Raw genomic sequence first — 27,375 nt, 5'->3', positions numbered from 1 at the left:
GACCTGTGCTGAATAGAATGAATATTTCTGTCTGTGTGTCTTTTTTGTAACTTAAGGTTTTGCCTAGAGGGATTCTCTATGTTTTGAATCTAATTACCCTGTAAGGTATCTATCATCCTGATTTTACAGAGGTGATTCCTTTATTTCTATTTACTTCTAGTTCTGTTAAAAGTCTTCTTGTAAGAAAACTGAATGCTTTTTCATTGTTCTCAGATCCAAGGGTTTGGGTCTGTGGTCACCTATGCAAATTGGTGAGGATTTTTACCAAATCTTCCCCAGAAAGTGGGGTGCAAGGGTTGGGAGGATTTTGGGGGGAAAGACGTGTCCAAACTACGTTTCCCAGTAAACCCAGTTAGAGTTTGGTGGTGGCAGTGGATATTCCAAGGACAAAGGATAAAATTAATTTGTACCTTGGGGAAGTTTTAACCTAAGCTGGTAAAAGTAAGCTTAGGAGGTTTTCATGCAGGTCCCCACATCTGTACCCTAGAGTTCAGAGTGGGGGAGGAACCTTGACAGCAGCTCATGGGGCAGCTGGCAGAGCGGAGCCCCATGGAAAGGCGGGGCCATCAGCTTTGGACCACATAAGGTGCCCCTTCACCCGCCCCGCCCCCCCCAATCTTCACCCAGGTTGGAAGGTAAAACTCTGCAGATAAACTTTTGAACTCTGGGGCTGCCCTGACCATGGACAGAGACTTGGGGGTTGTTGGACTTTTGGGACTTTGGGTGATTTTGGGTTGCTGGACTCAAGAACCAAAGGGAAAGGACACACCCCAATTTGCTTGGGGTGGGTTTTTTGCTCATGGGTTGTGTTATGAATCCTGTTGGTGGTGTTTCCCCAACATAATGCCACATTGTTTCTCTCTGTTATTAAAAGGCTTTTTGCTACACTCATAGAATCATAGAATATCAGGGTTGGAAGGGACCTCAGGAGGTCATCTAGTCCAACCCCCTGCTCAAAGCAGGACCGATCCCCAATTAAATCATCCCAGCCAGGGCTTTGTCAAGCCTGACCTTAAAAACCTCTAAGGGTGGAGATTCCACCACCTCCCTAGGTAACTCATTCCAGTGTTTCACCACCCTCCTAGTGAAAAAGTTTTTCCTAATATCCAACCTAAATCTCCCCCACTGCAACTTGAGACCATTACTCCTTGTTCTGTCATCTGCTACCACTGATAACAGTCTAGAGCCATCCTGGAACACATGACTTATGAGGAGAGGCTGAGGGAACTGGGGATGTTTAGTCTTCAGAAGAGAAGAATGAGGGGGGATTTGATAGCTGCTTTCAACTACCTGAAAGGGGGTTCCAAAGAGGATGGCTCTAGACTGTCCAATCTTCCACTCCTTGTAAGTTTCTTTTTTGTATTTAAGATCAGCAAGGATTTCACTGTTAAGCCAAGCTGGTCGCCTGCCATATTTACTATTCTTTCGACACATCTTCTATGACGAGATAACTGGTTCTGTGGATGAAGGGAAAGCAGTGGACGTGTTGTTCCTTGACTTTAGTAAAGCTTTTGACACAGTCTCCCACAGTATTCTTGCCAGCAAGTTAAAGAAGTATGGGCTGGATGAATGGACTATAAGGTGGATAGAAAGCTGGCTAGATTGTCGGGCTCAACGGGTAGTGATCAATGGCTCCATGTCTAGTTGGCAGCCGGTATCAAGTGGAGTGCCCCAAGGGTCGGTCCTGGGGCCGGTTTTGTTCAATATCTTCATAAATGATATGGAGGATGGTGTGGATTGCACTCTCAGCAAATTTGCGGATGATACTAAACTGGGAGGAGTGGTAGATACGCTGGAGGGCAGGGATAGGATACAGAGGGACCTAGACAAATTGGAGGATTGGGCCAAAAGAAACCTGATGAGGTTCAATAAGGATAAGTGCAGGGTCCTGCACTTAGGACGGAAGAACCCAATGCACAGCTACAGACTAGGGACCGAATGGCTAGGCAGCAGTTCTGCGGAAAAGGACCTAGGGGTGACAGTGGACGAGAAGCTGGATATGAGTCAGCAGTGTGCCCTTGTTGCCAAGAAGGCCAATGGCATTTTGGGATGTATAAGTAGGGGCATAGCGAGCAGATCGAGGGATGTGATCGTTCCCCTCTATTCGACATTGGTGAGGCCTCATCTGGAGTAGTGTGTCCAGTTTTGGGCCCCACACTACAAGAAGGATGTGGATAAATTGGAGAGAGTCCAGTGAAGGGCAACAAAAATGATTAGGGGTCTGGAACACATGACTTATGAGGAGAGGCTGAGGGAACTGGGATTGTTTAGTGTGCAGAAGAGAAGAATGAGGGGGGATTTGATAGCTGCTTTCAACTACCTGAGAGGTGGTTCCAGAGAGGATGGTTCTAGACTATTCTCAGTGGTAGAAGAGGACAGGACAAGGAGTAATGGTCTCAAGTTGCAGTGGGGGAGGTTTAGGTTGGATATTAGGAAAAACTTTTTCACTAGGAGGGTGGTGAAACACTGGAATGCGTTACCTAGGGAGGTGGTGGAATCTCCTTCCTTAGAGGTTTTTAAGGTCAGGCTTGACAAAGCCCTGGCTGGGATGATTTAATTGGGGATCGGTCCTGCTTTGAGCCGGGGGTTGGACTAGATGACCTCCTGAGGTCCCTTCCAACCCTGATATTCTATGATTTCTATGAAACCAAAAACTCTACCATCAAAAATGCTTCCATTTTTGGCAACTGAGAAATTTTGACCCAAAACTTCCAAAAACCAAAATGTTTATCTGAAAACTGCCAGAAACTGAAAAGATTATGGTGTTCAGCCACAATTTTTCAGTTGTCAGGTCTTTGTATTTCTGACAAATCAAAACTTTTCAAGGAAAGCAGTTATGCAAAAATCTTCATTTAGTTGAAATACCATTTTCTGGTTGGAAAAAAGTCTTTATTGGAAAATTTTCAACCCAATATACAGCCCTATAAATGCATCTCAGTACTGACCAACAGCACCCCTGCCGGCTTAGTTGTGAGCACCCAGACAGCTCAGTCTTTCTCGCTGCTCTCCTAAGGAGGGTTCTGTCATACTGAATGGCATGGTAGTTTTGTAAGATGGGAAAATAGGGGCTAGACAGGATGAAACAACCAGAAAACTGAAGATCTTCTCATTGCTAAACAGTGGCAGTCACTTGATGCAGTCCCCGCAGAGGTGCTGAGCTCCAGATAAGTTTGGGGTTCACGCAGCAAGGCATGGCATTGACCAAGCTTGCAAGGCCCCTGTATTCAGCTTGATGGCATTTCTATGTCTGTCTGTAACGTAATAACAAGATCTCTATCAAGCATTCTTACAACTACAATACCCACCTGCTGAAGTGAAGAAACAGATTGACAGAGCCAGAAGAGTACCCAGAAGTCACCTACTACAGGACAGGCCCAACAAAGAAAATAACAGAACGCCACTAGCCATCACCTTCAGCCCCCAGCTAAAACCTCTTCAAAGCATCATCAAGGATCTACAACCTATCTTGAAGGATGACCCATCACTCTCACAGATCTTGGGAGACAGGCCAGTCCTTGCTTACAGACAGCCCCCCAACCTGAAGCAAATACTCACCAGCAACCACACACCACACAACAGACCCACTAACCCAGGAACCTATCCTTGCAACAAAGTCCCTTGCCAACTGTGTCCACATATCTATTCAGGGGACACCATCATAGGGCCTAATCACATCAGCCACACTATCAGAGGCTCGTTCACCTGCACCTCTACCAATGTGATATATGCCATCATGTGCCAGCAATGCCCCTCTGCCATGTACATTGGTCAAACTGGACAGTCTCTACATAAAAGAATAAATGGACACAAATCAGATGTCAAGAATTATAACATTCATAAACCAGTTGGAGAACACTTTAATCTCTCTGGTCACTCGATTACAGACCTAAAAGTTGCAATTCTTCAACCAAAAAAACTTCAAAAACAGACTCCAACGAGAGACTGCTGAATTAGACTTAATTTGCAAACTGGATACAATTAACTTAGGTTTGAATAGAGACTGGGTGTGGATGGGTCATTACACAAAGTAAAACTATTTCCCCATGTTTATTCCCCCCCCCCCCCACTGTTCCTCAGACGTTCTTGTCAACTGCTGGAAATGGCCTACCTTGATTATCACTACAAAAGGTTCCCCCCCGCCCCCCGCTGGTATTAGCTCATCTTACGTGATCACTCTCCTTACAGTGTGTATGGTGACACCCATTGTTTCATGTTCTCTGTGTATATAAATCTCCCCACTGTATTTTCCACTGAATGCATCCGATGAAGTGAGCTGTAGCTCACGAAAGCTTATGCTCAAATAAATTTGTTAGTCTCTAAGGTGCCACAAGTCCTCCTTTTCTTTTTGCAAATACAGACTAACACGGCTGCTACTCTGAAACTTGTAATAACTTCTGAGCATCACAGCTGATCAGTTCTGGGAATGTTCTAGGCATCAGTGGCAGAAACCCTATTGATTTGGGGGAAAATGCGAAGGCTAAATTGGGAAAAGCGGAGGCCACATGGAGCTCCTGCAATCTGTTTAGCAGAGCCACAGCTTCAAGCACTTCTACAATTCTGTAGAGCTCGGACAGCTGGGTGATGGCACCATGAATGTCTTCCAGCATAACAATACTCCATCTCGTTTCTGCTCATCCTCCTAGTAGTGTTTAACATGTAATGGGTAAGGGATGGGGGGCATATATATCCTTAGTGTGGGGGGAATGGGGACTCTGGTATGGGGGCAGTGGGGACACAGAGCCCTTAGCATGTGGGGAAGGAAGGAGGCAGATGGAGCCCCTGGCAGGGAGAATTGAGGGGAAACAGAGGCATGAGGTAAAAGAGAGGAATGGGGAGGCACAGAGCTCTTGCCATGGAAGCAAAGGTTGGAGCCTAGAACAAAGGAGAGGGGGGATGAGGGAGCACACAACTCCCGACCGTTGCTTTCAGCCTACCTCACAGATAAGAGAGCTGCTCAGGTCTCATCCCTGAGCTGTGATAGTTGTCTCAAGGCACAAGGGTGTCCCAGTGAGAAATTCTAGATGTGCTGGCGAAAATCCATCCAACCACCTGGGAATCGGGACCCTTCCCCCTCACATCTGGTGAGCGCTAGTGAAAAGCAGCAGCTGTTTGTTAATATCTGAAGAGGACAAGCTGCCATCAGCTCTCAAACACATCCTCTTTTGTTCACTCATTATGTGAAGCCCCTGGACGAGATAAGATGCCGTGGGTTACAGTGTAATCTGACAACTGTCAGCAATCTGATGAGATTCAACAAGGACAAGTGCAGAGTCCTGCACTTAGGGCAGAAGAATCCCATGCACTGCTACAGGCTAGGGACCGAATGGCTAAGTGGCGGGTCTGCAGAAAAGAACCTAGGGATTACAGTGGACGAGAAGCTGGATATGAGTCAGCAGTGTGCCCTTGTTGCCCAGAAGGCTAACGGCATATTGGGCTGCATTAGGAGGAGCATTGCCAGCAGATCAAGGGAAGCAATTATTCCCCTCTGTTCAGTACTGGTGAGGCCACATTGGGCACCCCACTAGAGAAAGGATGTGGACAAATTGGAGAGAGTCCGGTGGAGGGCAATGAAAATGATTGGGGGGCTGGGGCACGTGATTTATGAGGAGAGGCTGAGGGAATTGAGCTTATTTACTCTGCAGAAGAGAAGAGTGAGTGGGGATTTGATAGCAGCCTTCATCTATCTGAAGGGGGGTTCCAAAGAGGATGGAGCTAGGCTGTTCTTAATGGCAGCAGATGACAGAACAAGGAGCAATGGTCTCAAGTTGCGGTGGGGGAAATCTAGGTTGGGAATTAGGAAAAACTATTTCACTAGGAGGGTGGTGAAGCACTGGAATGTATTCCCTAGGGAGGTGGTGGAATCTCCTTCCTTAGAAGTTTTTAAGGCCCATCTTGACAAAGCCCTGGCTGGGATGATTTAGTTGGGGATTGGTCCTGCTTTGAGCAGGGGGCTGGACTAGATGACCTCCTGAGATCTCTTCAAACCCTAATTTTCTATGATTCTATGAACTCAGACTGGCTTTTGCAAAGAATGGGTAGGGTAGCAGCCAAGATGTGTGTAGTGTTCATGTTTTTTTTGTTTTTGTTTTTGAAGTCTAACTTTTGGAAGAAAAAAACACATTAGGATTGGGTCTAATAGCAAGATGCGTGTGATCACAAATCTAGCAGTGATGGCATATTGCTCACATCCCAGCTAATGGATTGTGGTCATTTATGAGTAATGTTAGATCAATCTGTTTTCATGGGGTGAATAGTTAGTGCTCATGAGCATAAAGAACTAACAGCACTGGCCAGAGCTGGACATAATATGAAAATGCATTGGTCCTCTCCTCCACAACCCTGTAACCAGTGACTGCACTTCAGTGCCGGAATGGGTTGAAAATTTTATGATGGAACATCTTACCTCTGCAAAATTCTGTTGAATCAGAATTTTGCAGAGGTAAGATGTTCCATCATAAAATTTTGAAACATTTTTGGAAATGTACTGTTTGTCAAATTTCATTGGAAAGTTATCAGAACATTAAGACAAGGTCAAAACAGTTCATTTAAACTCTATTGTTTCAAATTTTATTAATTTAATATATAATCATTGACATTATACTACTGAAATGAAACATTCCAACCTTATCAAAACAATTTTTCAATAAGGTAGAAATGAAACACTTTGGAATATTTTGTGTTGTGAAAAATTCTGAGATGTCTGCTTTTCATCCCAATTCAGGACAACCCAAAACCTTCAAAATCTTGGAATTTCCTGTGCAATGGGAATTATGTTTTTCAGCCAGCTCTACTGCTGTACCCTCTGCTATGCCAGTCTTGGCATGTCTCCTGGGCAGAGGTGCCACTCATTCCAAATTACTTGTGCCCAGATTGGAAGGGGCATACAAAGTTGCCCTGTACTGGAAAATGGGGCAAGGGGAAGAAGGAATCAAGGCTCTACGTTCCCCCCTCTGGGCACTTATTCCTACATGGAATCCCTCTGGCAGTCTCTGTGCAATGCTAAGAATCCAGGCTCACAGATCCCTGTGGAGGATCAGGACTTTTGTTTATAACCTGCTTACAGGTGTGAGATCCAAGCATTGTACAAAAATAAATTAAAAATAGAGATGTTTTGAAAGAGAAGATGACCCAATCAACCAAGAAGATAGCAGACCAGAAACAACTGACTAGCCCTTTCCCAGAGACAAACTCAAACCAAGAGCTCATGAGAGTTGGCTACTCCTGTTGATTGTCCCTCTGGGTGACTTTGGGCAAGTAATTTCCTCTCTCTGTGTGCTTTAGTTTTTATGTCTGTAAAATGGGGGTCAGGGTGCTTCTTTATTTATTCCTCTGAATCCACTCACGCTCCAACCAGCCATACAGATCAGATTCCTGGAGACACATAGCTTTTGTTTTTTCTTGCCATTTTAATTTACTCTCCTCTTTTTAGAATGTTAATTTAAAAACAAATTCGTATTGAACTTAAGAAGTTCATGGTCACAGTGGAGAGATTTCCAGATAGTTCCAAAAGAAGGCATCCAAAATGCAAGCACCAGTGGAAGCAGTGGGCCCAACACCATTGAAATCAAGAATGGAGAAGAGTTTTTTCTGCAAGAGGATTTCCAGATCAGGTGCTTTGACTTTGCATTACTGTAAATGTTTGGATTTAGGAACACTCAAGATAAATATTGGCTTTAGGTTTCCAGTGGTCACTTCAACCGAAGTCCATGTTTGCTTAAACAGGAAAGACCCTGTTTTCAAACAAATGTCCCTATTAATAAAAAATGAAGGAAGAATAGTAAGTATATTCTAAATAAGCAGCTTATTAGTTTCTTTCCATGAGGCTTCAGCTATCTTTTCTACTTTTATTGCAAAATTTATTCCCACAACACATGTGAGCATTGGCTTTCATCAAGAAGATCATCGTTAAATTAAGCAAGACCACAAAGCCAAGGTAGGACATGGAGAAGTCGCAAGAATCATCTTCTCTTTTTCAAGTCATTTAGCCATAGTAACTGGAATGGAAGAGTGGTTACAATGTGGGCATTATACCCTGATGGGCATGTGCCTATGAGTTTGAGTTCAAAATTGGGTAACTGTGCTAGCATCATCTCTCAGATGAGGGAATTATTGATTCAGTTTTTGATACTTAAAGCAGGTTTCATTCACAAGAGTGCTACTACCAGCCATCAAGCTACTGAAACAAAGATGGAAGCAGTTTCTAGGGAAGGAAAACTTCCACAAGGACCTCATCAGATGTGGCCTCCCAAAGCTCTAGCATAATCCCTGTATTGTTAACATTTGAGCTACAGGGTTTTGTGTCACTTTCCACATCATAGAATCATAGAATCATAGAATATCAGGGTTGGAAGGGACCCCAGAAGGTCATCTAGTCCAACCCCCTGCTCAAAGCAGGACCAAGTCCCAGTTAAATCATCCCAGCCAGGGCTTTGTCAAGCCTGACCTTAAAAACCTGTAAGGAAGGAGATTCTACCACCTCCCTAGGTAATGCATTCCAGTGTTTCACCACCCTCTTAGTGAAAAAGTTTTTCCTAATATCCAATCTAAACCTCCCCCATTGCAACTTGAGACCATTACTCCTCGTTCTGTCATCTGCTACCATTGAGAACAGTCTAGAGCCATCCTCTTTGGAACCCCCTTTCAGGTAGTTGAAAGCAGCTATCAAATCCCCCCTCATTCTTCTCTTCTGCAGACTAAACAATCCCAGCTCCCTCAGCCTCTCCTCATAAGTCATGTGCTCTAGACCCCTAATCATTTTTGTTGCCCTTCGCTGGACTCTCTCCAATTTATCCACATCCTTCTTGTAGTGTGGGGCCCAAAACTGGACACAGTACTCCAGATGAGGCCTCACCAGTGTCGAATAGAGGGGAACGATCACGTCCCTCGATCTGCTCGCTATGCCCCTACATATACATCCCAAAATGCCATTGGCCTTCTTGGCAACAAGGGCACACTGCTGACTCATATCCAGCTTCTCGTCCACTGTCACCCCTAGGTCCTTTTCCGCAGAACTGCTGCCTAGCCATTCGGTCCCTAGTCTGTAGCGGTGCATTGGGTTCTTCCGTCCTAAGTGCAGGACCCTGCACTTATCCTTATTGAACCTCATCAGATTTCTTTTGGCCCAATCCTCCAATTTGTCTAGGTCCTTCTGTATCCTATCCCTCCCCTCCAGCGTATCTACCACTCCTCCCAGTTTAGTATCATCCGCAAATTTGCTGAGAGTGCAATCCACACCATCCTCCAGATCATTTATGAAGATATTGAACAAAACCGGCCCCAGGACCGACCCCTGGGGCACTCCACTTGACACCGGCTGCCAACTAGACATGGAGCCATTGATCACTACCCGTTGAGCCCGACAATCTAGCCAGCTTTCTACCCACCTTATAGTGCATTCATCCAGCCCATACTTCCTTAACTTGCTGACAAGAATGCTGTGGGAGACCGTGTCAAAAGCTTTGCTAAAGTCAAGAAACAATACATCCACTGCTTTCCCTTCATCCACAGAACCAGTAATCTCATCATAAAAGGCGATTAGATTAGTCAGGCATGACCTTCCCTTGGTGAATCCATGCTGACTGTTCCTGATCACTTTCCTCTCCTCTAAGTGCTTCAGGATTGATTCTTTGAGGACCTGCTCCATGATTTTTCCAGGGACTGAGGTGAGGCTGACTGGCCTGTAGTTCCCAGGATCCTCCTTCTTCCCTTTTTTAAAGATTGGCACTACATTAGCCTTTTTCCAGTCATCCGGGACTTCCCCCGTTCGCCACGAGTTTTCAAAGATAATGGCCAAGGGCTCTGCAATCACAGCCGCCAATTCCTTCAGCACTCTCGGATGCAATTCGTCCGGCCCCATGGACTTGTGCACGTCCAGCTTTTCTAAATAGTCCCTAACCACCTCTATCTCTACAGAGGGCTGGCCATCTCTTCCCCATTTTGTGATGCCCAGCGCAGCAGTCTGGGAGCTGACCTTGTTAGTGAAAACAGAGGCAAAAAAAGCATTGAGTACATTAGCTTTTTCCACATCCTCTGTCACTAGGTTGCCTCCCTCATTCAGTAAGGGGCCCACACTTTCCTTGGCTTTCTTCTTGTTGCCAACATACCTGAAGAAACCCTTCTTGTTACTCTTGACATCTCTTGCTAGCTGCAGCTCCAGGTGCGATTTGGCCCTCCTGATATCTTTCCTACATGCCCGAGCAATATTTTTATACTCTTCCCTGGTCATATGTCCAACCTTCCACTTCTTGTAAGCTTCTTTTTTATGTTTAAGATCCGCTAGGATTTCACCATTAAGCCAAGCTGGTCGCCTGCCATATTTACTATTCTTTCGACTCATCGGGATGGTTTGTCCCTGTAACCTCAACAGGGATTCCTTGAAATACAGCCAGCTCTCCTGGACTCCCTTCCCCTTCATGTTAGTCCCCCAGGGGATCCTGGCCATCTGTTCCCTGAGGGAGTCGAAGTCTGCTTTCCTGAAGTCCAGGGTCCGTATCCTGCTGCTTACCTTCCTTCCCTGCGTCAGGATCCTGAACTCAACCAACTCATGGTCACTGCCTCCCAGATTCCCATCCACTTTTGCTTCCCCCACTAATTCTACCTGGTTTGTGAGCAGCAGGTCAAGAAAAGCGCCCCCCCTAGTTGGCTCCCCTAGCACTTGCACCAGGAAATTGTCCCCTACGCTTTCCAAAAACTTCCTGGATTGTCTATGCACCGCTGTATTGCTCTCCCAGCAGATATCAGGAAAATTAAAGTCACCCATGAGAATCAGGGCATGCGATCTAGTAGCTTCCGTGAGTTGCCGGAAGAAAGCCTCATCCATCTCATCCCCCTGGTCCGGTGGTCTATAGCAGACTCCCACCACTACATCACTCTTGTTGCACACACTTCTAAACTTAATCCAGAGACACTCAGGTTTTTCCACAGTTTCGTACCGGAGCTCTGAGCAGTCATACTGCTCCCTTACATACAGTGCTACTCCCCCACCTTTTCTGCCCTGCCTGTCCTTCCTAAACAGTTTATAACCATCCATGACTGTACTCCAGTCATGTGAGTTATCCCACCAAGTCTCTGTTACTCCAATCACGTCATAGTTCCTTGACATCACCAGGACCTCCAGTTCTCCCTGCTTGTTTCCAAGGCTTTGTGCATTTGTATATAAGCACTTGAGATAACCTGTTGATCAGGATGACTTGATGCTAAGCATTGCTATGGTAGCAAGCAAGGCCTGCAGATTGCACTGTGCCATTGGAGAGAGCTCCTGATTACTTCATTTCTGGTCAGTGAAAATGAGCATGGTAACCACAGTGGAGGAGTGAGTAAGGCATTGAACTGTAGCACCAATGAGCAAGTGTCTGTGTTGACTTGGATTCAACTTGTGGTAACACTGTTGTTTTTTTCCCTACCTGTTGAATGAGAGTGCTTCTGTAAAGTGCACCATTTTGTATAATTGAAGTAGCATTGTCTAAGTCCTACACAACCATGGCACTGTCCACACTTCCACTTTTTTAGGATTCCTTTTTGATTTTTTCACATTGTGAAAGTGCTCTTGACTGAGCCATATTGGCCTCTTACTATTCTTCCTATCTTTCTTTCATGGAGGGATAGTTTGCTGTTGTGCCTTTAATATTGTCTCTTTGAGAAACTGCCAGGTCTCCTGAACTCCTCTTTCCTTCAGATATTCTTCCCATGGGACCTTACCTACCAGTTTGCTACATTTGTTAAGGTCTGCTTTTTTGAAGCCCATTGTTCTTGTTATTCTTCTCTCATTCCTCCTGCCTTTCCTTAGGATCATGAAATCTATCGTTTCATGATCACTTTCACCCAAGTTCCCTTCAACCTTCAGATTCAAAACAATTCCTCCCTGTTAGTCAGAATCAAGTCTAAAATGTCTGTCCCTCTGGTTACTACTTCCACCTTCTGAAACAAGAAATTGTCCTCAACACATTCCAAGAACTTACTGGAGACTTTGTTTTGCTGTATTGCTTTTTCAACAGATATCTGGGTAGCTAAAGACCCCTATTACTAGTAGGTTTTATGTTTTTGATCTTCTAGAAATGCCTCATTCATCTCCTCCTTCTCCTAATTTGGTCTATAGATGACCCCTACCACATAATAACCCCTGGGTTTTTTGTTTGTTTGTTTTCCGCTTTTGTCTTCACCCAGAGACTTTCAACTGGTCAGCTTCTCACCTCCTTCTGGACTTCAGAACAAGTGTCTATATTCTTGATGTACCTCTTCCCTTTTTCCTTGCCTGCGCTTCTTGAACAAGCTGTATCCCTCTACACCAATTCGTCATCAGATTTATCCCACCAAGTTTCTGTGATGCCAATTAAGTCATAATTTAGCTTGTGTACAAAGACTTCCTGTCCGTTCCTCAGACACTTTGCATTTGTGCACAGACATTGAAGATGTTGCACAGATTTCCCCCACTATATTCTCTTGTTGCTCCTATGGCCCTATTATAATCTTCCATTACCCCCCTGTCTGACATCTATCCTTCTGTCAAAGCCACCTTTTTATATCCACCTGCCCCCTTTGAACCTCATTTAAAGACTTCCTCATTTGTGGGTGTCCAAAGACTCTCTCCCTTTTCTTGGCCAGGTGCACCCCATCTTTCTTAGCCGTCCTATCAACCCTATATTGGAGGTAACTCTTATGCATTAATGCTCACCTGGTCCTCTGGGTAGCACATAACACAAGATGATAGTCAGCTGATCTACATGTGACACATCCAGTGTTGAGTCAACAGGCACTGAAAAATATCCCACATCTTTGATCTCATCTACAATGGCTGATAACATCATCTTTCCCAGCAGTGCAATGAATTCATCACAAATAGTCTTTGATTTGTGTGCTCATTGATGTGCTGAGCTAAGAAAGGGTGAACTTAGTGATTAGCTCTAGAATGCCAAGGTAATTGCCATTGTGTTTCAATACAACAGTTTCATCTGAGCCACGGAATGGCAGACCGTGCTCAGCAAGAAAAATTATGGTTTCAACAAGGCATCCAAGAACATTCTTCCAATAAGCATGAGCTTCCAAAAACTGGTTTTCCGTTTGGGTATCAGTTCTGCCACTAACTTTCTTTCGGGCATGGTAGCTGCTAACTGACAATGTATGCTGCTCACTCATTGCATAATTGGTAATAATATGTAGTATTCTTCCAATCATTGAAGCCTTCACAGAACATTCCCCACTTTTTGATATCAGAAAACAGGCGGCAATAAAAACAGTTCACTTTCTTTTTAGAAGGTGAATACATGAGCCATTCTCGCTTGCCAATCTGTTAGGCTTCACATATACAAACATCCTCCTTTCTTCGACAGGCTTTCTATTGTCCAGTGTAGGCCTACTGTGTACAAACACTTACTTAGCCTACAAAGACAAAATCACAACCACCATAAATTGAATTCACAATCTTGATGGAAATATCTAATGAGACAAAAAAACTCCAATTGCCCCGCTATCATCACTCAGCTGTTACTTCAATATGGAATGGAAGGCCTACAGTAGGGCCTAAAATATGAGGGCCTAAGGCTACAGCCTTATTATGGGTTAATCTGGCCCTGCAAGAAAGAGAAGCTTTCAAAATGCTGCACTGAGATCTGAACTTGCAATAACTGGTTTTAAGAACACTGCTCTAACTCTTGCAGGAGAGAACCTCAAAAGTCACTGCTAACCCTCAAAGGGGACACAAAGATCACAGAGGAGTCAAGCTGGGCCTGCATATCTCGATGTCAAGCTTACTTAAAATGTGCTTTTTATAAAACTTGAAATGGCAACTAGAGTTACTGAGTGGGTCAGGTGTTGGGATCAAGTGATAATGAGCATCGCTGTGTGGATTTGAATCCCACTTCTGGAACCTTTGCTATCATTTTGCATAGCCTGCTCAGCGAGGCTGCTATTACACATGGCAAAAAAATTGGATAAATAAAGTAGGTGTCTAAGACACCACCATGGACAACTAGATTGCTTACACAAATCACAAGGACAATGGTCTTCCAGTAAAGGAGCCCTTCATAAGATTTCAGGAAAATTTAAACTCCCAGCCTCTCCTTTAAAAAAACAGCACTCTAAATCCTCCACTACAGAGCCTGAGAAGACCAGCCTTCCTCATCATGTCTAGATACAATTTTTCTTAAAGAAATTTGCTTTGGAATCAAGCAAGAACTGCAAACCTAAATTATGCAACTGATTCATAAAATATAAGGCCAAAAGAGGCCAACTAGTCTGACATCGGTATAGCATAAGACTAACCTGAATTAATTCCTGCTAGAGCAGGCTTTTTTGGTTTGGTTTTGTTTTTTTAAGAAAAACATCCAGTCTTGATTTTAAAATTGCCTGTGCCAGAGAAGAAGAGGTGAATGAGGCTTTTTTTAAACAACTAACAAAATCACCCAAAGCCTAGGACTTGGTTGTGATGGGGGACTTCAACTACCCAGACATCTGTTGGGAAAATAACTCAGCAGGGCACAGATTATCCAACAAGGTCTTGGACTGTATTGGAGACAATTTTTTATTTCAGAAGGTGGAGAAGGCTGTTCTAGATTTGATTTTGACAAATAGGGAGGAACTGGTTGAGAATTTGAAAGTGGAAGGCAACTTGGGTGAAAGTGATCATGAAATGATAGAGTTCATGATTCTAAGGAATGGTAGGAGGGAGAACAGCACAATAAAGACAGTAGATTTCAAGAAGGCAGACATGGGAAGCAAATCTAAGGGGAAAAACAACTAAAGACAGTTGGCAGTTTTTCAAAGAGACATTATTAAGGGCAAAAGAGCAAACTATCCCACTGCGTAGGAAAGATAGGAAGTATGGCAAGATACCACCCTGGCTTAACCGGAGATCTTCAATGATCTAAAACTCAAAAAAGAGTCCTACAAAAAGTGGAAACTTGGTCAAATTACAAAGGATGAATATAAACAAATAATGCAGTTATCTAGGGACAAAATTAGAAAAGCCAAGGCACAAAACGAGATCAAACTAGGTAAGGACATAAAAGGAAAAAAGAAAACATTCTACAAATACATTAGAAGCAAGAGGAAGACCAAGGACAGAGTAGGCCTGTTACTCAACAAGGGCGGAAAAGTCATGGAAGACGGGAGAGATTCTAGAAGACTGGAAAAGGGCAAATATAGTGCCCATCTATAAAGTGGAAAATAAGGACAACCCAGGGAATTACAGACAGTCTAAAATAGGGAAAGAACAAGTCAAAAATTATTTAGACAAGTTAGATGTCTTCACATCACCAGGGCCTGATGAAATGCATCCTAGAATACTCAAGGAGTTGACTGAGGAGATATCTGAGCCATTAGCAATTATCTTGGAAAAGTCATGGAAGATGGGAGAGATTCCAGAAGACTGGAAAGGGCAAATATAGTGCCCATCTATAAAAAGGGAAATAAGGACAACCCGGGGATCAGTCAGCTTAACTTCTGTACCCGGAAAGAGAATGGAGCAAATCATTAACCAATCAATTTGCAAACACCTAGAAAATAATAAAGTGATAAATAACAGTCAGTATGGATTTGTCAAAAACAAATCATGTCAAACCAACCTGATAGCTTTCTTTGACAGGATAACAAGGCTTGTGGATGGGGGGAAGCGGTAGATATGGAAAATCTTGACTTTAGTAAGGCTTCTGGTGCTGTCTTGCATGACCTTCTCATAAACAAACTTGGGAAATATAACCTAGATGGGGCTACTATAAGGTGGGTGCATAACTGATTGGAAAATCGTTCCGAGAGAGTAGTTATCAGTGGTTCACAGTCATGCTGGAAGGGCATAACAAGTGGGGTCCCGCAGGGATTGGTTCTAGGTCTGGTTCTGTTCAATATCTTCATCAATGATTTAGATAATGGCATAGAGAGTACATTTATAAAGTTTGAGGACGACACCAAGCTGGGAGGGGTTGCAAGTGCTTTGGAGGATAGGATTAAAATTCAGAATGATCTGGACAAACTGGAGAAATGGTCTGAAGTAAATAGGATGAAATTCAATAAGGACAAATGCAAAGTACTCCACTTAGGAAGGAACAATCAGTTGCACACATACAAAATGGGAAATGACTGCCTAGGAAGGAGCACTATGGAAAGGGATCTGGGGGTCATAGTGGACCATAGTGGCTAAATATGAGTCAACAGTGTAACACTGTCGGGGAAAAAAAGCAAACATCATTCTGGGATGTATTAGCAGGAATATTGTAAGCAAGACACGAGAAGTAATTCTTCCACTCTACTCCGCGCTGATTAGGCCTGAACTGGAGTAATGAGTCCAGTTCTGGGAGCCACATTTCAGGAAAGATGTGGACAAATTGGAGAAAGTCCAGAGAAGAGCAACAAAAATGTTTAAAGTTCTAGAAAACTTGCCTATGAGGGAAGATTGAAAAAAATTGGGTTTGTTTAGTCTGGAGAAGAGAAGACTGAGAAGGGACATGATAACAGTTTTCAAGTACATAAAAGATTGCTACAAGGAGGAGGGAGAAAAATTATTGTTCTCAACCTCTGAGGATAGGACAAGAAGCAATGGGCTTAAATTGCAGCAAGGGCAATTTAGATTTGACATTAGGAAAAACTTCCTAACTGTCAGAGTGGTTAAGCACTGGAATAAATTGCCTAGGGAGGTTGTGGAATCACTATCATTTCGGATTTTTAAGAGTAGGTTCGACAAATACCTGCCAGGGTTGGTCTAGATAATACTTAGTCCTGCCTTGAGTGCAGGGGACTGGACTAGATGACTATCAAGGTCCCTTCCTGTTCTATGATTCTATGCCCCTTGGTAAGTTGTTCCAATGGTTAATTATCCTGTTTAAAAATTTGCACCTTATTTCTTGTCTGAATTTGTCTAGCTTCAACCTCCAGACATGGGATCTTGTTAGAGCTTTCTCTGCTAGATTATAGAGTGCCTTATCAAATTTTGTTCCCCATATTAGTATTTATGGACTGTGATCAACTTTCTATGGGCTGAATGCTCAAAAGAAGTTTAGGTTCTTAACAGCCATTGATGTCAATGGCTGTTAGGCTCCTAGGAAGTTAGGAACTTAACTTCTTTTTGAGCATTCAACCCTGTAAGGCATGTTTCTTCTAATCCTTTAATCATGCTGCTCAGTGATGATCTTGTTTTTCTTCTGGGTCAGTGATACACTAATTTAACATTTTTGTGTTCAAGAACCAATCCCTGCTGGACCCCACTAGAAACACACACTCAAAATAGATTTCTGTTTACAATAACCTTGTGAGATCAGGTTTCAGAGTAGCAGCCATGTTAATCTGTATCCGCAGAAAGAAAAGGAGTATTTGTGGCACCTTGGAGACTAACAAATTTATTTGAGCATAAGCTTAAGTGAGCTGTAGCTCACGAAAGCTTATGCTCAAATAAATTTGTTAGTCTCTAAGGTGCCACAAGTACTCCTTTTCTTCTTGTGAGATCAGTCAGTTTTTGATCCATTTTAATGTGTGCCATGTTAATTTTGTATCCTTCTAATTTCTTAATCAAAATGTCATGTGGTACCAAGTTTTATTTTGCCCAGGATTGATGTCAGGCTGGCAGGGCTAGAATTACCCATGTTGTCCCATTTAATCTTTTGTAAGTAATGGCACAACATTAGCTTTCTTCCAGTCCTCTGGAACTTCTCCAGCCTTCCAAGACTTATTGAAAATCAACATTAAGTTCCAGAGAGCTCCTTGGACAGCTTTTTATAAATTCTTGGATGTAAATTATCTGGATCTGCTATTTTTAAAATGTCTAACTTTAGCAGCTACTGTCTAACATCCTCCTGAGTTATTGCTGGAATGGAAAGTGTTCCATCATATGACATCATCTGTTTTGGTTCCCCCTCCCCCCACCACAGACTATTTATTGAACGCCTCTGCCTTGGAGAAGGCCCAGGCATTTAATCAGTCCTCCTAAGGGAGGGGTGCATAGCAACTAGAATCATAGAGGTTGGAATAAGTGCTGATGTCTGACAGAAGTGAAATTCAAATGCAAATTATTTTATTTTTGCGCTGCCAGCCAGGTGAGATAGCTACTCTTATCTACATTTTGTGTTTAAAAAAAAAAGGAAGTTCCTTTGAACTGCACATTGTCACCTTCCACCAAGTTGCTTCAAAGAGGTTGGTGAATTTTCAAGAAAGAGAAGGCTCTTGCTAGTTCACTGGGATTTAAACTCACAACTGCTGCATTATACAACTCCTGAGCTATGGAGCTTTCCCTTACAACCCTATTTGCATCAGGCAAAGATACCAAGCTCTTTCCCTAAAGACAGTTGCTGTGAGATGCATGATCTGCAAACCTAAACTGTATCAGTGGAGAATTCCCAAGGAGTTCCTTATTTTCCCCCCTCAATTTCTTCATTTAGAAGCCCTGGGAGCAAGAAGCATGATCAGCCACTTCCACCTCTACCAGAGCTATGCCCCCTCCCAGGGGAAGCTATCACTCTACTCCCCTGCAGCCAGCAGGTTCCTCAGGTGAAGGAAGTGGGCAGCCAGTTCAGAGGGAAGCCTGTTCTATCACAGCCTTTTGTGTTCTCTTGGTCAATAGTTCTGGCTCTTCATTCCTGCAGTTCAGCAACTCAGGTGACAAGCTGCTGCCCTGGGGCTCTGAGGACCAGCAGCTGCTTGCTCTGGGTTAATATACGTGCCTCTTCAGCACAAGGGAGATAGTCGACAGTTTGTGTTCTGACCTGTACATGTGCGTGTTACCTCTCAAACTGATTTGTCCAGCACTACAGATATTATTATATCACTGCTCAGTCAATGAGATGATGAACTTCCCACTCGCTAGGCAAATCACAATGTGCCCTTGTTTTGCCTATCAGACTGGTTTCCTTTCTCGTTTGGTAAGAAAGATACCGTTCTCACTGAGTGACTTTCATTCTTTGTAGCTAATGACATCATGGCGGTTTCTCCTCTGCCAGCCGCAACAACCTGTGTTAATTCTCGAGGGTAATGAACAGAGCGAATGTCCAGGTGTTCTGTCTGGCCGAAAGTGAAACAAACAGGACTGTGGGATGATAAAAGCAACTGGGGCCAGAGTAAAAGCACTTGAGCAGACAAAGCCGTGGGGGAACAAAGAAAGCTGAAGCCTTGCAGCTGTGAGACTGACAAATAGGCAGCTGTAGCAATTAGAACTAAGCAAAATCAAAACAAAAACGAAGCATAATGTTGTAGGCCACTGCCTGCGTAATGCCAACAGACCCCAGTCGCTGATGGGTGGGATTGAACCTAAGACCTCTGAAGCTTAGTGTATGAGTTTATGCTGCATGAGCTAAAAGCCACATGGCTCTAACCTAAGGCTGTAGCAGATTCATCAATCTCTAGCTGGGTTAGGGTCCCCAGAGCTACACCAAATAGGCATGGGTTAGACCTGCACATGCAAGTGCTGAACATTACAGCAATTTTCTAATGCAGAATGCTGCTACAGCAGCAAGCACCGCAAGGGGAGCAGTGCAGGGTGTGGTGTGGCTGAATCGCCTCCGCCACACAGGAAGTGCGTGAGTAGCCAACTATTGCATCCCCGAAGTGGCTTATTGCTAGGGCCCTACCGAATTCATGGTCCCTTTTGGTCAATTTCACAGTCATAGGATTTTAAAAATCGTACATTTCTTGATTTCAGATATTTAAATCTAAAATTTCACAGGGTTGTAACTGTAGGGTCTTGACCCAAAGGTGGGTTGTGGGGGGTTGCAAGGTTATGGTAGGGGTGGTAACAGTACTGCCACCCTTACTTCCGTGCGGCCACCGGCAGCAGCCCAGCCTTCAGAACTGGGTGGCTGGAGAGCGGCAGCTGCTGGCCGGGAACCCAGCTCTGAAGGCAGCACTGCCACCAGCAGCGGTGCAGAAGGAAGGATGGCCTGGTATGGTGTAGCCACCGTTACTGCTGTGTTGCAGCTTTCAGAGCTGCCACTCTCCAGCCACCCAGCTCTGAAGGTAATGCAGAAGTAAGGGTGGCAATACCAAACCCCCCCCCCCAATAACATTGCGACCCCCTTTTGGGTTGGGATCCCCAGTTTGAGGAATGCTGGTCTCCCCCCTAAAATCTGTATAGTATAGAGTAAAAGTACACAAAAGACCAGATTTCATGGTCCGTAACGTGTTTTTCACTGCTGTGAATTTGGGAGGGCCCTATTTATAGCTAATATAGGCGCTGAGCTGGTGAAGTGCTAATGTATGTGAGCAGTCCAGTTTGCAGGGTGGAGCCAGATTTTGGATAATTAGTTTACATTTAACTTAAAAATAATTTAATAAGTCACCCTTCCATTCTGAAGTATGGCTCCTAAATGAGGGATGCATGGGAGAGTTAGGAATATTCCTTTCTCTCTATTTTGAAGATACTGTTGGTTTGTTTGCTTTCTAAACGGAATGTGCCAAATCTATTCACTTATATCCTCTCCTGATTCTCCTCTTAACTCTCACTGCTCCATTAGCTTGTCATTTGAAGGATTCTCCTCATCTATCCTCCAGCCTTCTGTGGGGTTCCATGAGGCTCTGTCCTTAGTCCCCGCTTCTCATCTCCCTTCACACTTTATCTCTGGGTAATCTCATCTACAAACACAAATTCAACCACCATCTCTACGCAGCACATACCTCTCTGTGCCAGACCTGTCTCTTTCTGTCCAAACTAAAATCTCAGCCTGGCTCTAACATCTCCGTGTGAATGTCTAGCTGCTAATGCATCTGACTAAAACAGAGTTCCTAATCTTCCCCTACACCCTCCTGATTATCTGCTTTCACAATCACTGGGGACAGACAGTACAATCATTCTACCTGTCAGATAGGCCTGTAACCTGGGTGTCCTCTTTGACCTGGACCTCTAGCTAGGATCTCCCATCCAGGCAATGTCTAAATCTTGCCAATTCCTTCTGCAGAATATTTCTAAGATTCAGCCTTTCCTAGCCTCCCACACAGCTTGAACTCCTGTCCAGGTTATTCTCATCTCACACCTGGATTACAGCAACAACCTTCTCTCGGCCTTGACAAATACAATTTTGCCCTGTTCATATCCATTTGAAATGCTACTGCAAAGATTATTTTCCTAGCCTTTTGCTTAGCCCCCGCTCTTTGAATCCCTCAACTGGCTCACCCTTCTCTATCACATCAAACATAAGCTACTTGTCTTCATTTTCAAGGCCCTTCACAATCATCCCTACCTGTCATCTTTCATTTACTATCAAGAGGTAGACTCCCACCTCCGAGCGGCCCATGACACTAGCCTCCTATGACATTCCCCAGGTACAATCAGGATGGTTGAACAGCTATGTCCTCTTAACTCTCCAACCTGGGGAGCCTTTTACACTACTTCATTGTGAGAAAAACCACTCAGCCTCCAGCATGCAAAATCACTCCCAGCTGAATGATACGAGTGCTCTAGCCAGCCACTCCTGAATTATACTGTAAAGCGACACTAGCAAATTCTCTTGTCCCCAGAAAGGTGTGACTGTCTGGGTCTTGTACTGCCCAGCTCTTTCCTTCTGGACAACACAAGCTCATAGAAAGTCCATCATTTCATTAATAGAAAATGATATGCAGAAACCCTGTTATTGCAAATGGAAGTTTCCTAACCCTTCAAACATACACTAGTTTAGATAAAACAATAATACAAATTTATTAACTGCAGAAAGATAGATTTTAAGTGATTACAAGTAATGAGACATAAAAACCAGAATTGGTTACGAAGAAATAAACTGTAAAATATAGTCTAATACCTAACTTAACACAATTCACCACAAGCTCACAGCAGTCTGGCTGGATTCCCTCAGCCAGGGCCACTCCCCCAGTTCAGTGATGCTTCTTTGGTCTTTCAAACATTGGTGAGACAGTGAGTAGGGATGAGGGGAAAGAGGTGACTTGTGTCCTCTGTTCCTCATTTTTATATCTCTTCCTCATCTTTGAGAATCCTCTCCAAAGGAACAGACACTCTGTTTACCTAGGAACCTCCCTCTCAGATGTAAATTTCTTGCTCACACCCTTCTTTCTGTCAAAGAATAGCTGCTTAACCAGGTGATAGTTCACTTGATTTTGTCAACAGCATCAGTTTGACTTTATCGCTGAGGAACTGGTTTGGGCTGCTCCCTAGATTTGGAATATGCCTTAGTAACATCATACAGTAGAATTTTATAACTTTATATACAATGTTGGCCACACATATTTTTACCAGGACTATAAAACCTCATGAGACATACTTTGCACAAAACTGATCATAGTTTTGTAAAAATGATGAACGTAGGGGTACAGTCTGTCACACCTCCATCACTTACTAAATTTTCAAACAAGTGCCTTTGTGGTTTCTCCAAACTGGCCTCATATTTGGGAGGAGCGCCCCATAAAGCTCCCTTATTTTCCACCTTCAAGTCCCTTCTCAAATGTGTCCTTTGCTGTGATGCCTGCATGAAAGTTGACAACTGCTAGGCAGCTAGTGTGCTGAGACCACGGCATATCATGCTGACTATATCTATCTGTTGTCTTGTGTCTTATACTTAGATTACAAAAAGAAAAGGAGTACTAGTGGCACCTTAGAGACTAACCAATTTATTTGAGCATAAGCTTTCGTGAGCTACAGCTCACTTCATTGGATGCATTCAGTGGAAAATACAGTGAGGAGATTTATATACACACAGAACATGAAAAAAATGGGTGTTATCATACACACTGTAAGGAGAGTGATAACACCCATTTTTTCATGTTCTGTGTGTATATAAATCTCCTCACTGTATTTTCCACTGAATGCATCCGATGAAGTGAGCTGTAGCTCACGAAAGCTTATGCTCAAATAAATTGGTTAGTCTCTAAGGTGCCACTAGTACTCCTTTTCTTTTTGCGAATACAGACTAACACGGCTGCTACTCTGATACTTAGATTGAAAGCTCCTTGGGACAAGGACTCTTTTTGTTCTGTATTTGTAGGGCACCTAGCACACTAGGGTCCTGGTCCATTACTAGGACTCTTAGGTGCTATGGTAATTGACTCTTCTAACCACTAGACCACATTCTTCTCCCCTGGGCAGGGATGCAACCCAGGAATCCTGACCCTAACATTGACTTCTATTTAGAACATGGGTGTGTAACTGAATGGTCGAATGTGTGTCATATTCCCTACTAGAGTCTGGCTGTGTGGATGACAGCCCTGTGTTAGCTCCGGTAGGAGAGCTCTGTCCTGGGGAACTGAAGAGTCAGAATTCAAACCCAGCTACAGAAGCAGGCACATTTGTACATGAGAGAATGTTGGGGAGTTTCAGGGGGCTTTTTACACAACCCGTTTTTCATTTACACAGTGAGGAAATGTTTCAGAGTAACAGCCGGGTTAGTCTGTATTCGCAAAAAGAAAAGGAGGACTTGTGGCACCTTAGAGACTAACCAATGAGCTGTAGCTCACGAAAGCTCATGCTCAAATAAATTGGTTAGTCTCTAAGGTGCCACAAGTCCTCCTTTTCTTTTTACAGTGAGGAAAAAGGCATAAAACTCGTTTTTTAAAAACCTGTAATCTGTTAATCTGTTATAATGCAACAAAACCAAGATGTTTCACGTTTTGGTCGTTTGTCAGGCACTGAGGGGCCTGATGTTTCCACGGTATGTCCCTCAGCATGAGTGAGTCTGCCATACTTGTCCCTGCTGTATCCAGGTTGTTAGACCTTGCCCCACAAGCTGTTCTGCAAACACCTATACTTCTATTAGTTACAGCCACAGCTGGTGTGGGCCTTAGGAGCATGAGAGCCTGTTACATATATACAGGGTGCTGCTTTGGATACATCTACATTTGAGCTGGGAGGGGGGATTCCCAGCTTGCATAGATAGTTCCTAAAATCAGCAGTGTGTCTGCAGCAGCCTGGGTAGTGGCTTGGGCTAGCTGTTCTGACCACATACCCAGTGCGTCGGGTGGGATTGTACTCAGGGCAGCTAGCCCTGGGCCTGTGCTGCCATGGACACACTGCTATTTTGAGGCACTAGGTTGAGGAGAGCTAGTGCAGGAACAGCTATGCAAGCTAGGAATTGCATCTCCCAGCTGCAGTGCAGACATACGCTAGAAGCTGGGTACAAAATGACCATGCAGCCCTTGTATTGATAAAGAAATAAGGGCTTATCTACATGAGGAATTATCCCAGCATACTTACACTGGCGTAATTACACCTGTCTAGTTACACTGGTATAACTCCCCGTGTGGAAACTCTTATTCTGGACCTTTTCCCGGGTGTAGTTTACGTCTCTTTGGATGTGGTTTAAGATAAATCAGAACAGAGTGTCCACAGGGGGAGTTAGCCTGCTAAAACTGTAGCAGTTTAACGATGCCAGTATAATTGTGCTGGTAAAATTCCCCGTGTAGACAAAGCATGAATCTCCCCCCAGGGTAATCCCCTCAAGGCCCACGATTAACACAAGCCCACCAGACAGATTCCCAAGGGCTGCATTTAGCTATTCCCCTAGCATATATATATATATATATTGCCCTTGGGGCTTTCTCTGTCGGATCGCAGTGACTCACACAGTGGCACCTAATGCCGATTGCTTTTCAAAGCAGCAATAAAGCAGATGGATATAATTGGCAAATTAGAAGCTCATCAAATTTTTTGTTTAATTAGCTGCCTAAATTAGCTTGCAACAGAGGTTTAAAATTAGAACCATGCTTTTGTATATCCTGTGTCTCTATTTTTACGTCTTAGGAACTAATACACCATTCCATGGCTTTAACAGTTAGAGTAACTCAAATAGCACAAGGCAGCCTGAAGTTTAGGTGTTCATAAAGCTGCCCTTTCCCAGGGTATCTGAACACATCTATGGAGGAGTAGAGACAGCGCCCCGTTTTGTACATCACCAGCCTCTGGCCCTTATTTGTGCAGATATAAAAATGGCCAGTAAATCCATGTGTAAATAAAGCATTTGAAAAAGCAGCTTTGCCTTTTCTTATCCGCTGAGACGTACAGTAATTCCAGCATTTGGAGTCTCCCTTGAGGAAGCTCCTGGGGCAGGGCAGGCTAGTGAAATGGACACCAGTCCACTAGCAACCGAACTAGATCCACCTGCTTCATGTCACATTGGCTGCCCAAGATGGTAAAAGCTTTCAATCAGTCCATCTCTCTCAGCTCTGTCCCACGTGAACTGATGACCTACAGGCACAAGGCTCTGTATCCCATGCTTCCCTGTTGTTTTCACTGCAGAGCTGCATGGTATTTATACAGATGGCTAATGATGATGCACCACGAGTGGAAAGAAAGATTTATCTCCATAATGAGCACAGCCCTAGTGCTGTCTGTGTGTCCTCAGTGTATTGTCTTGTGGCCCAAAGCCATTTGTAATGCTTGTGTTACATAAACACACTGATGACAGCTCTTGCACTTCTTTGGGACTGTACGCCCTATTTGCTAGAGGTGCTTTTCCATGGGGCAGCCAGTCTGCCAGGAATCCAACTTCAGCACCAATAAAGTGAGCTGAAGCTATTCCTAAATAATCAGGAATTCCAAGGGAGGAGGCTCCTGTGGCTAGAGCGGGAATGAGTTTGTTCTGGACAAACCTCTTGGCTTGATAGCCTTGGAGAACAAGGTGCTCTACCCAGTGCAAGCTCTGTCAGAGCCCCTCTACCCTGACCTGGAGGGGTCCCTGGATGGGAGAGGGGAATTCAATCTCTGGATAATGCAATTCAAAGATTCATGGATTCCAAGGTCAGAAGGAACCATTGTGATCATCTAGTCTGACCTCCTGTATAGCACAGGCCAGAGACCTGCCCACAATAAATTCCGGTTACAGCAGATCTTTTAGGAAAACATCCAGTCTTGATTTAAAAACTGCCAGCAGTGGAGAATCCACCACTCTTGGTAAGTTGTTTCAGTGGTCAATTCTCACTGTTAAAAATGTACACGTTATTTCCAATCTGAATTTGTCTAGGTTCAGCTTCCAGCTATTGGATCATGTTCAACCGTTCTCTGCTAGACTGAAGAGCCCATTATTAAATACTTGCTCTACATGTAGGTGCATCCATCCAGCCCATACTTCCTTAACTTGCTGACAAGAATACTGTGGGAGACCGTGTCAAAAGCTTTGCTAAAGTCAAGAAACAATACATCCACTGCTTTCCCTTCATCCACAGAACCAGTAATCTCATCATAGAAAGCGATTAGATTAGTCAGGCATGACCTTCCCTTGCTGAATCCATTCTGACTGTTCCTGATCACTTTCCTCTCGTGTAAGTGCTTCAGGATAGATTCCTTGAGGACCTGCTCCATGATTTTTCCAGGCACTGAGGTGAGGCTGACTGGCCTGTAGTTCCCAGGATCCTCCTTCTTCCCTTTTTTAAAGATTGGCACTACATTAGCCTTTTTCCAGTCATCCGGGACTTCCCCCGTTCACCACGAGTTTTCAAAGATAATGGCCAATGGCTCTGCAATCACATCCACCAACTCCTTTAGCACTCTCAGATGCAGCGCATCCGGCCCCATGGACTTGTGCTTGTCCAGCTTTTCTAAGTAGTTCCAAACCACTTCTTTCTTCACAGAGGGCTGGTCACCTCCTCCCCATGCTGTGCTGCCTGCCCAGTGCAGCAGTCTGGGAGCTGACTTTATTCGTGAAGACAGAGGCAAAGAAAGCATTGAGTACATTAGCTTTTTCCACATCCTCTGTCACTAGGTTGCCTCCCTCATTCAGTAAGGGGCCCACGCTTTCCTTGGCTTTCTTCTTGTTGCCAACATACCTGAAGAAACCCCTCTTGTTACTCTTAACATCTCTTGCTAGCTGCAACTCCAGGTGTGATTTGGCCTCCTGATTTCATTCCTACATGCCAGAGCAATATTTTTATACTCTTCCCTGGTCATCTGTCCAATCTTCCACTTCTTGTAAGCTTCTTTTTTATGTTTAAGATCCACAAGGATTTCACTGTTAAGCCAAGCTGGTCGCTTGCCATATTTATTATTCTTTCGACACATCGGGATGGTTTGTCCCTGTAACCTCAATAGGGTTACAGCCAGCTCTCCTGGACTCCTTTCCCCCTCATGTTATTCCCCCAGGGGATCCTACCCATCAGTTCCCTGAGGGAGTCGAAGTCTGCTTTCCTGAAGTCCAGGGTCCATATTCTGCTGCTCTCCTTTCTTCCCTGTGTCAGGATCCTGAACTCGACCAACTCATGGTCACTGCCTCCCAGATTCCCATCCACTTTTGCTTCCCCTACTAATTCTTCCCGGTTTGTGAGCAGCAGATCAAGAAAAGCTCCCCCCCCCCCAGTTGGCTCCTCCAGCACTTGCACCAGGAAATTGTCCCCTACATTTTCCAAAAACTTCCTGGATTGTCTATGCACCGCTGTATTGCTCTCCCAGCAGATATCAGGATGATTAAAGTCGCCCATGAGAACCAGGGTGTGCGATCTAGTAGCTTCTGCGAGTTGCCGGAAGAAAGCCTCATC

This window comes from Chelonia mydas, chromosome 16 (genome assembly GCF_015237465.2).
Source record: "Chelonia mydas isolate rCheMyd1 chromosome 16, rCheMyd1.pri.v2, whole genome shotgun sequence".
Lineage (NCBI taxonomy): Eukaryota > Metazoa > Chordata > Testudines > Cheloniidae > Chelonia > Chelonia mydas.
The sequence above is the reverse complement of the archived record's forward strand: the minus strand, read 5'-3'. Positions refer to the sequence as shown.